The sequence below is a fragment of the Mesoplodon mirus genome, assembly GCF_964341445.2.
Source record: "Mesoplodon mirus genome assembly, contig: HAP1_SCAFFOLD_477, whole genome shotgun sequence".
Taxonomy (NCBI): Eukaryota; Metazoa; Chordata; class Mammalia; order Artiodactyla; family Ziphiidae; genus Mesoplodon; species Mesoplodon mirus.
Window position 1 is genome coordinate 473371 of NW_028295506.1, and position 9882 is coordinate 483252.

The 9882-nt window shown below is 32.9% G+C and overlaps 1 long non-coding RNA gene across 1 annotated transcript; it reads left to right on the forward strand.

Annotated features, from left to right (window-relative positions):
- The first annotated feature begins 1513 nt into the window (after nucleotides 1-1513).
- On the forward strand, nucleotides 1514-8588 carry LOC309797388. Its single transcript, XR_014292629.1, has 2 exons — nucleotides 1514-1587; nucleotides 5186-8588. It is a non-coding gene; the product is annotated as an uncharacterized lncRNA (long non-coding RNA).
- Nucleotides 8589-9882: the final 1294 nt, after the last annotated feature.

Here is a 9882-nt window from a genome sequence, read left to right on the forward strand (position 1 = left end):
ATTGGTTATATATATTCTCTAATTATCCATTATTTTGTCCTTCTTTTTGATTAGATATTGATATCCACATTTTCTTTTCTAATAGCTCACAGAAATTTCCCTCATTAACAACACCAATAGAAATAACAATAAAAATCGCCTTGGGGCACCAAATTTATATCACATTACCAAGTTTTTATTTTGCTCCCATAAAACTTCTGCAAAATACAAGCACTATCTATCATCAGTATCCTTAGAACAAAAACAAGGCATTCTAATCTCAAAAGCAAAATATTTTATTTAACTTAATAAATTTCACATTATAAAAATGTTCTCATAGCATCATCCTTAATTCCTGAGTAATCACTAATATTGGGGGATTTTTCTTTCAGTTATTTGAGACTAAGGATGATTTTATTCATCTCTACAGCCTGGTACTTATATGTACAATGTTTGTCAAAAGGTGGATATTCAAAAAAATTCTTGACTAAATTATGGTAATTCATGTGATCAGTTCTGCAGTTCTTAAAACTTTAAATTACTTGTTAATTCTAAGAGAAAGTCAGATAATTTTTAGAAGGATTTCCAAACCATGCTAAAGTGTCAGCCTTCATTTCCTTGTCTGAGGGAAACAGGATAGAAATAGATGGTTTTAAAGTTCTCCAAGCTTCTGTGTCCTTTATACATCCACAATTTTAATCCTTATCGTTTTCAAGATTTGCTAAATTATTTGAGGTGATCCACTCTCTTATTAAAGTTACATATTTTATGTCACATACTGAGCATATTAACAGATAACTTACTGATAAATGACTATGCCCATAACATCAGGTTAATCTGATTTCCATGAAATGAGCTATAACTTCAAGAATATTAATTCATCTAATAAGGGTGATGATTTACATAATGTTGCCTAAAATATTTCTCTTGATTATTTAAGAGAGTTTTCCTAGGGGAAAATAGCTGGGAAGTCAATAGAAAAAAAAATACAACCATGATTAATTTAATTCCAGTCTAAAGGACTCCATATATAATGTATTTGAGAAAACCAAGTCACTCTTATAGATTCAGATAAATGGCTGTAAATATGAGATATTTTTAATGTAACCCAAATTATAAGAAATATTTTTTTGGTATAGAAGCAACCACTCTTTTACCTAAAGAAAAATATAAAATCTGAGTTCATTGAAAATTTGCCTCATTGCCCTCTGTTAGTTTGTGCCTGCCCCATCCATAGGGGCCCAGATAAGAACTATTCTATCATCCATACATCAGAAGAGAATGTCTGTGTTCTATGTTGATAGTCAGTCTAAACAAATATTTATACAGTTGAGATCAGAGATATACAATGTCAGTTCCAAATCCACCCATGATGGCACATATACCAGAGAGATGACAAAGGTTATACAGGCCTGTGAAATACTTGAATCATATTTTGCAACCCTTGAAAGAATTCAAGTTCGAGATTAGCAGAAACCAGGCTCAGTTCTGTGCATAATCCCCTTTATCTGTCTTCTAGCCAAGAAAATGAAAACCTGAAGCCAAGCGGACAAATAGAGTGTGAAGGGCCTTCTACTGCATTTAAGAAAAAACTGAGACTTGCTACAGGTAGAAATTATCTTTTCTATTACTCTTATTGTTGATGTTGTTGTTATTCATAGAAATAATTTAAAAAAACCCTAAATAACATTATTCTGCTGGATTCTTTACTATATGTAACACAATAAATTAACTCGCTTCATATTACACTGGGCATATAACATGAAAACATGTGCAGAGAACAGAAATCAGTATCTGTAAAGACAAATGCCCCTGTGATACAAAAATCTATTATTTTAAGTCCAGACAATTAGATCTATTAAGGTGTAAGAGTATTTCAGTACAGTCCTGCTAAAAGTAAAGCTTAAAAGTAAATCGAAAAAAAAACCCAGAAAACTGATGCCAGTTAGAAACAAAATATAAGATTATGCTATGTATATGGGACAGGATAGAACTCTGAATGCACTCACATGTAGAAAAGCAATATTAATGACAAGTCAACTAATGTCCTTATTGAGCATAGACATTCCAAGAAGGGTGAAGAGTACTGTATATTAGACGTAAGACTCATAATATTCAAGTTAGTTGTAAAAGAAACAAGGTAAATGCTTTCAGTCAATAGGATAGGCTGAACTGATACTGAGAATCCTTTCTTCCAATCTGAACACACAGTTTGTTATACTTGTGTTTTCTTTTATATGTTGCTTTTACATGTAGCAACACATAAAAAGCAAATCAACAAACAATAAATGAACAAGCTTACAAAAAAGGGGGGATCCCCAGTCTCAGGATTTAAGGGGAAAAAACAAATTCAACATTAGAGTAGTGAGTAGGAGTAGAAACCAAGAAATTCAAGGAGGGCCTGGAAATAATAAGCCTTGTTTTTGAGGGCTGGCTTTAAATATCCGTTGTCTTATCAGAAAACATGTAGATGCTGTTGTCAGAAAACAGGTAGATGCTGGAAAACAATAGAATAATATCTTCAAAGTACTGAGGACGTATAGCTATCCAAATTAAAATTCTATACCTCATTTTAAAAAACTACTCAAGAACAAGAAGTAAAGAAATTTTCATTCATAGACAAAGAGGAATTACCACCCACAAACTGTAACAACAACAAAAAATGACTAAAGCAGTAGCAGCAGCTATTGGAATTGTCTGAAGGCATTAAAAAATATTCTGATGCCTGAAGCCAATACTTGGAGATTTTTTTTTTTTAACCAAAGTGATCTAGGTGGTGTTTCAATAATGGGAGCTTTAAAAACTTCTCACATAATTCTCGTGTGTTTTAGGCAAGATTGGAGACCATTGTACAAAGAATGTTCTTCAGTAAGAAAGAAAATAAGCATAAAAAGAAGTAGGAGGGTGCACCGAACAGTGACCAGCAAAGAAATTTGTAATGTTGGAATGAATCTGAATAACGGTTGAGTGTAAAAAATAATAGCCAATGTTGGTATGTACAAAGTAAAACTAAAACACTAGATAATATACTGAAATACTGGAGATCAGATTTAAAATTTGAGGGGTCCATGAACCGCTTAGGAGGAAGATGAGATAATTAGTTTTCGACTTTTTAAAGTTAGAAATATATGTCGAATTTTCCAGAAAACACTAAAAATGAATACTTCATATATGATTCATAAAAAGGTAGACCATAAAAAGAGAATGAAAAATGTGTTTAAACGAAGTTAGTACCAGGAGGGATAAAACATGGAAAAATAAAGGAGAAATAGATCAATAATCACAATACATTTGATCACAGAGACAATAAAAATAAATTTAAAAATTCCAGTTTATGCTGCTTAGAAAAGACATATATAAACTATTTTTAAGATGCAGTGCCATACTTCACTCAAAATAATTAATTATATACATGATAAATGACTTTAAAGATTACATATTTGGCATGATGACATGTATACAAATTGTTAAAACTCAAAGCAATCATGTATTTTTCATGGATTCATTTGCATATAGTAAAAAATTCAAGCATGGATTCAAAGTATTTATATTCAATTCATGATACCAGTTATCTAAGAAAAGGAAAAATGGGACTGAAATGAGAATAGAGGAGAAAAAAGAAATGTGTGTGTATCTGTGTGTTTGTGTGTGTGTGTGTGTGAACACATGTACAACAGTCAAATATGTGCTTCTTTCACAGCATGATTCACTGTATTCCATCACAATATTAATAAGATTTCATACAATATGGGCATCTCCGCAGAAATTAAAATTGTCACCTGCTTATATGTATTGGGCAATGAGCTCACCTTACTATTTCCATCCATTCTTCAATTAAAATCTAGAAATGTGAATGGGCTGTTAGAATTTAGTTAATGAGCCAATTATCTTTACAGAACATGCTAGTTATTCACAGCCTTTCCTTGGCTTAATTATGTTTTAAAATAGCAGGCATTCATTTTACGTCTTTAATTGATGGCTATCACACACAATTAGTTTGAAAATTCTTATCAATATGCTTGAAATATATTTGGTTGAATCATTGGAGTAATCTTTTTTGAACTTACCCAAAAGTATGTGTTTAGCCTTCCTAAAAACAGTGGCACATTTCCAAATACAAAGTAGTTGCATTAGAATTATTCCTAATATGAAGACATTCAATATTTGTGGAAACAAATTTTCTCTTGAAAACTTAGCTTCCAGACGGAAGAAAAATAAGGGTAGAAATGTATTTAAAGGCAAATTTGAAGATGAGAAATCAAAATTCACATTCCATAGTGAAAGAAAAAGGGTTAGTAATTATATAGAGAAAGGCAAATGCAATGCAAAAATTATTGGAACATATTTTGCTCAATTACAAACAAACTTACATGGTAAGTTGTAGCTTCCATTATTGCACCAATTTTTAGCATATTTTAATGTTTTCATTTTGAAATGAAAAATTTTAAAAAGTCATCTATTGTTTTTTTAGAAAGTAGAGTGGTTGAAGTGAAATAACTTCCAGAAAATGTGTTAAAATGGGGCTACAAAAGACTTAGGAGGACATAAGCTTGGTTCTTATTATTGACAGTTTGCAAATCAGCCATGGGAATACACATTATTTCCAATTTAAAATGAATGATGATTCTATATACATATATATGCATCTTATCATATTGATTATAAACCAAGTAAAATCTCATGAAATCTAAGTATGTTTGAAAAACTTAAACCTATTTTTATGTTTTTCCAAACACTAGAAAATGAAAGCAATTTCTGTTGTTTGTCATTTTCTTTTGGACTCTCTTGGCTTCCTGAAAACGATTATGTCAAGATATTGGAGAAATATTCATAGGAAGCAACAGAGGCCATGAGAATAGAAAACTACACTGCTTCCTCATTAGAAAAAATAAAATAAAAATTCCTGTCTATCCATTTCAAATTACACTCAGGGATGCTTATAATATACAATTTGAAAATTGAATACATACTAGTTGTCAAGTAGTCAGCCCGTTTGATTACTCATGCATTCCATCCTAAGTATGTTGTTCTTAGAATTCAGAGGGGTCCTTTAGTCACACCCCCCATCTTGACCACTCACATCTCCAGATTTTCCTACTTCATGGCATATTGGTGTTTAGCTTATTAAACAAATATTTGTTGAACAATTACTATGCATGCTAAGCAATGGGGATCAAAGATGAATGAATATTCATTTGTCTTTAAGGAGACACAGTCTACCGGAGAGAGGCAGAACTGTGAACAGATGACTGCATAAAGAGGCAAAGTCAAGTCTTATTTATTCAGAGGAAGAAGTCCCCGTGATCAAGCAACAAGTAAAATCATTTCATTGTGCAAGACATGGATTTGTGATTGAAAATGCACAAGCATATTTCTCTTATTATCCATCACATAGATGATCACCTATTATAATCAGAGAGATTTCTTACTGGCACAGCATCTAGAGGAGGACGTCATGCACGAACCTGTCACATTCAGAAAGTAAGGAAGTGGCACAGTGGGAACAATTCAGGAAAGTAAATAAACATGACAGTAGATTTAAAATCTACTTTAATTGTTCTTACTATTATTAATCTATTTGAGCAAGTAGTAGTTTTCATTGATGTTAGCATTTTTTATCCATGACTTGAAATCAGACATTAAATATTAATATTATAAAAATATTACAAATTGAATTCATTCACAAATTTATAAAAATAGATCACACCAGAGACCTATTTATTGGAAACAAAGTAGGTAGAACAATCAAACTCATTTATAGTTCCTCCTCAACAAAGTGGACAGAAGTTTTATATGTAGAGGTCAATCCTGGGCCAGAGGCTATTTAATATTTTCATCAAGATTAGGATGATAGAAAAGCATGTGGATTTAGTAATTTACAGTTCTCTTTAGTTGATAAGACTGATTAATACTTTGTCAAGATCAAAATTCAACATGACCATAACATGACCTTGACAAATTGGAGAAGTGGTTTAAAACAATGCAATTTAATAAGTCTAAGGGTCAGATATGGGCTTTAAAGGGATTGGGAAGGAAATGGAAATTATAATAATGCAGGTGATACCATGCCAGTGAGAATGCATTTGCGTGAGTAATATAATATGTAACAAATAATATTGAGTATGACTTGAGTCAAGAATATAACAATAGCTTTTAGTTTTTTCTCTCTCTCACCATGGCATAGTGCTTACTCACTCACGAATATTTCTAATACATTTCATCAAAATTTAGTCATTAAATCCTGTATCCCTGCTGATAAAATTAAAAGTAATTCTAAGATATATAAATGAAGAGAAGGGTATAAAGGTACAAGTAAGTGGGTGGATATTAATGAAATTACTTTGTATTGTGCTTTACAAGTACGATTTATGCATTTATCTTGTTATTAACACATTCATTCATTCATTCATTCATCAATCATTACATATTTATAGAATTTCTACTATGTCCCAGGCACTGCATTAGGTGCTGGTAATACAAGGTGGGGTAAAGCAAGCATTGTCCATATTTCTTAGAGCCTGCAGTCTAAAGAAGAATTACTAATTGTAGTAAATATAGACAAGATACTATGAGCCATGGAACAGGCAGCCTTTCTCACCTGGAAGGATGAGGAAAGGCATCCCTTGTGAAACGTCTTCTTAATTGATGTATGAGGTAGGTAGCCTAAGGGGACAAGGGAGTAAAGGAGTAAGTATTTCTTGCAAAGGGGAAAGCAAATATTAAGAATTTGAGCCTCAAAAAAGGAATGCTTCACGTTGATATTACTGTCTCAACAAATACAATTAAATTGCTGGCTGTTAATACATTGCATAAAAGTGGAGGAGTGGATTTCTGCCAAAATTAGGGCATACAGTTAGGATTAGAAATGTGCTCTGTGATATCAGTGACTTTAACATTGCTGTGAGACTGGGAGAAAACACGTACAAAGAGGTTATCCTCTGGACCCAATGGCACTGCTGTACATCAAGGCTTTTGCTGAAGTAGAAAACCTGCTATTGATATTGAGATGCTCTTGAGTGAAACAATGACTTCAAATAAGAGTTCCAAACTGAAACTCAGAAAGACCACCAATCTGACATGACTTAAATTTGAACTGCTTCTCAGATAGGCAATTTATACTTTGGGGTAAGTGGAAACTGGGCTTGGTTTCACTAATGACAAAAATGACATTTTGCTATTAAATTTGGTTTAATATTTTCATTTTACAAATCCCTAACTTCAAAAACTCTCTAAGGGAAAGTAAGGGGAAAAGGATAGGACTCACTTGTTTAGTTACATTACCTTGAATTTTAATTTAAATTGAGCTGCGCTATCTCCACCAATGCTTGACTAGAAGCCTGCACAGTGAGTAGTTGTAATGGAGGAGATTGGCTCATTTTAATGGCCACATCTGATGGATCTCAAAGAAATTCAGGTAAAACAACTCTTTGCATAGTTCATAGTCAATTATTTCTACTTACAGAAAAATGCCAAAGCCTAGAAAACTTTAAATGGTGGATAATCAGCAACATTCACATTTTTCCTTGAGGTTTGCCAGGATTGTACAAACACATTTAGGCTTTGAAAGACATGATTTGGAACTTTACTGGAGGTATTCTAAGAAATACCTTCATGTTAAAACAATTTCCAAATATTTTAGGAATAACTAGAATCTCTCTGTAAATAATTCATGCCTCAATTAATTATTATAATTGTGAGGAATTAATACTGAAGTATTTCAGAAAAAGATGACATATTAAGAATGTGACACTGCTTCCATGTCATATAAGAGCATGAGGATATCTGTATTATGAAACTTACTGCATTTTGCTACAACATTTTTGTCTATCTTCTCTTCCAGATTACAAGCTTCTTAAAAAATAGACTGTGCACAGATCTAACTTTCTGGCCTACATTTGCAGCACTGGAGACTACTATTGAAATATTAATTCAAAGGATATTTTAGAAAACATTATAGACAGAACTCTACCATAAAAGAGCATATATAAATATAGCATATTTTCTGATGTTATTGAATCATCTTAAATATTGGTTAATGCAAATTTCAATCTCTAAGGCACTTCTACAACACACCTGAAAAATGATTGTCATCTTGTACTTGAATGTCCTCACTGAGAAAGAAATTGCCAACTCAAAATAAGTTTATTTCATTTTTAGGAAGCTCTAATTGTTAGAAAACTCACTCTTAAAATAAGTTAAAATCTCTATTCCTCAACTTGTATGCATTTTCTTGGTTTTTAAATTAGGGGCAACTTGATCTTTTTTTGATTTTACAGCTCTAACATAGCTAAAGCTGGCTTTCAGGTCCTTTGCCCCCTTACCTACTCTTCATAATTTTTTTTATTAAAAGAAATATATTGTGGTATAATCTAAAAATATACTAACTTGAATGTACACTTTAATGAATTTTGACAAATGTAAATATTTTGTAACTTCTGTTTCCATCAAGGTAGACAATTTTCCTATTACCCCCTTTGCAGTTTTCCCTTTCCTCTTTGCAGTCACTCTCTACTCCATATATGATACAGGCAACTGCTGATATGTTTTCTGTCGCCAGAGGTTCATTTTTCCTTTTCTAGAAAGTCATATAAACAGAAACATAAAGTACATACTCTTGTGTGTCTCGCTTTTTTCTCACCATAATGTTTCTGACATTCATCCTTGTTGCATTCCTCATAATTCTATCCTTCTGCTGTATGATATGACATTGTATGGATACACCACAACTGGTTCACCCGTATAAATCTTTTTGGAGATTTTCTGATGATGGCCATTCTGACGGGTGTGAGGTGATACCTCAGTGTAGTTTTGATTTGCATTTCTCTAATGATTGGTGATGTTGAGCATCCTTTCATGTGTTTGTTGGCAGTCTGTATATCTTCTTTGGAGAAATGTCTATTTAGGTCTTCTGCCCATTTTTGGATTGGGTTGTTTGTTTCTTTGATATTGAACTGCATGAGCTGCTTCTAAATTTGGGAGATGAATCCTTTGTCAGTTGCTTCATTTGCAAAGATTTTCTCCCATTCTGAGGGTTGTCTTTTGGTCTTGTTTATGGTTTCCTTTGAAGTTTCATTAGGTCCCATTTGTTTATTTTTGGTTTTATTTCCATTTCTCTAGGAAGTGGGTCCAAAAGGATCTTGCTGTGATTTATGTCATAGAGTGTTCTGCCTATGTTTTCCTCTAGGAGTTTGATAGTGTCTGGCTTTACATTTAGGACTTTAATCCATTTTGAGTTTATTTTTGTGTATGGTGTTAGGGGAGTTTATTTTTGTGTATGGTGTTAGGGAGTGTTCTAATTTCATACTTTTACATGTACCTGTCCAGTTTTCCCTGCACCACTTATTGAAGAGGCTGTCTTTTCTCCACTGTATATTCTTCCCTCCTTTATCAAAGATAAGTTGACCATATGTGCGTGGGTTTATCTCTGGGCTTTGTCTCCTGTTCCATTGATCTATATTTCTGTTTCTGTGCCAGTACCATACAATAAATGCTGGAGAGGGTGTGGAGAAAAGGGAACCCTATTGCACTGTTGGTGGGAATGTAAATTGATACAGCCACTGTGGAGAACAGTATGGAGGTTCCCTGAAAAACTAAAATTAGAACTACCATGTGACCCAGCAATCCCACTACTGGGCCTATAGCCTGAGAAAACCATAATTCAAAAAGAGTCATGTACCAAAATGTTCATTGCAGCTCTATTTACAATAGCCAGGACATGGAAGCAACCTAAGTGTCCATCATCGGATGAATGGATAAAGATGTGGCACATATATACAATGGAATATTACTCAGCCATAAAAAGAAACGAAACTGAGATATTTGTAGTGAGGTGGATCGACTAAGAGTCTGTCATACAGAATGAAGTAAGTCTGAAAGAGAAAGACAAATACCGTATGCTAATAC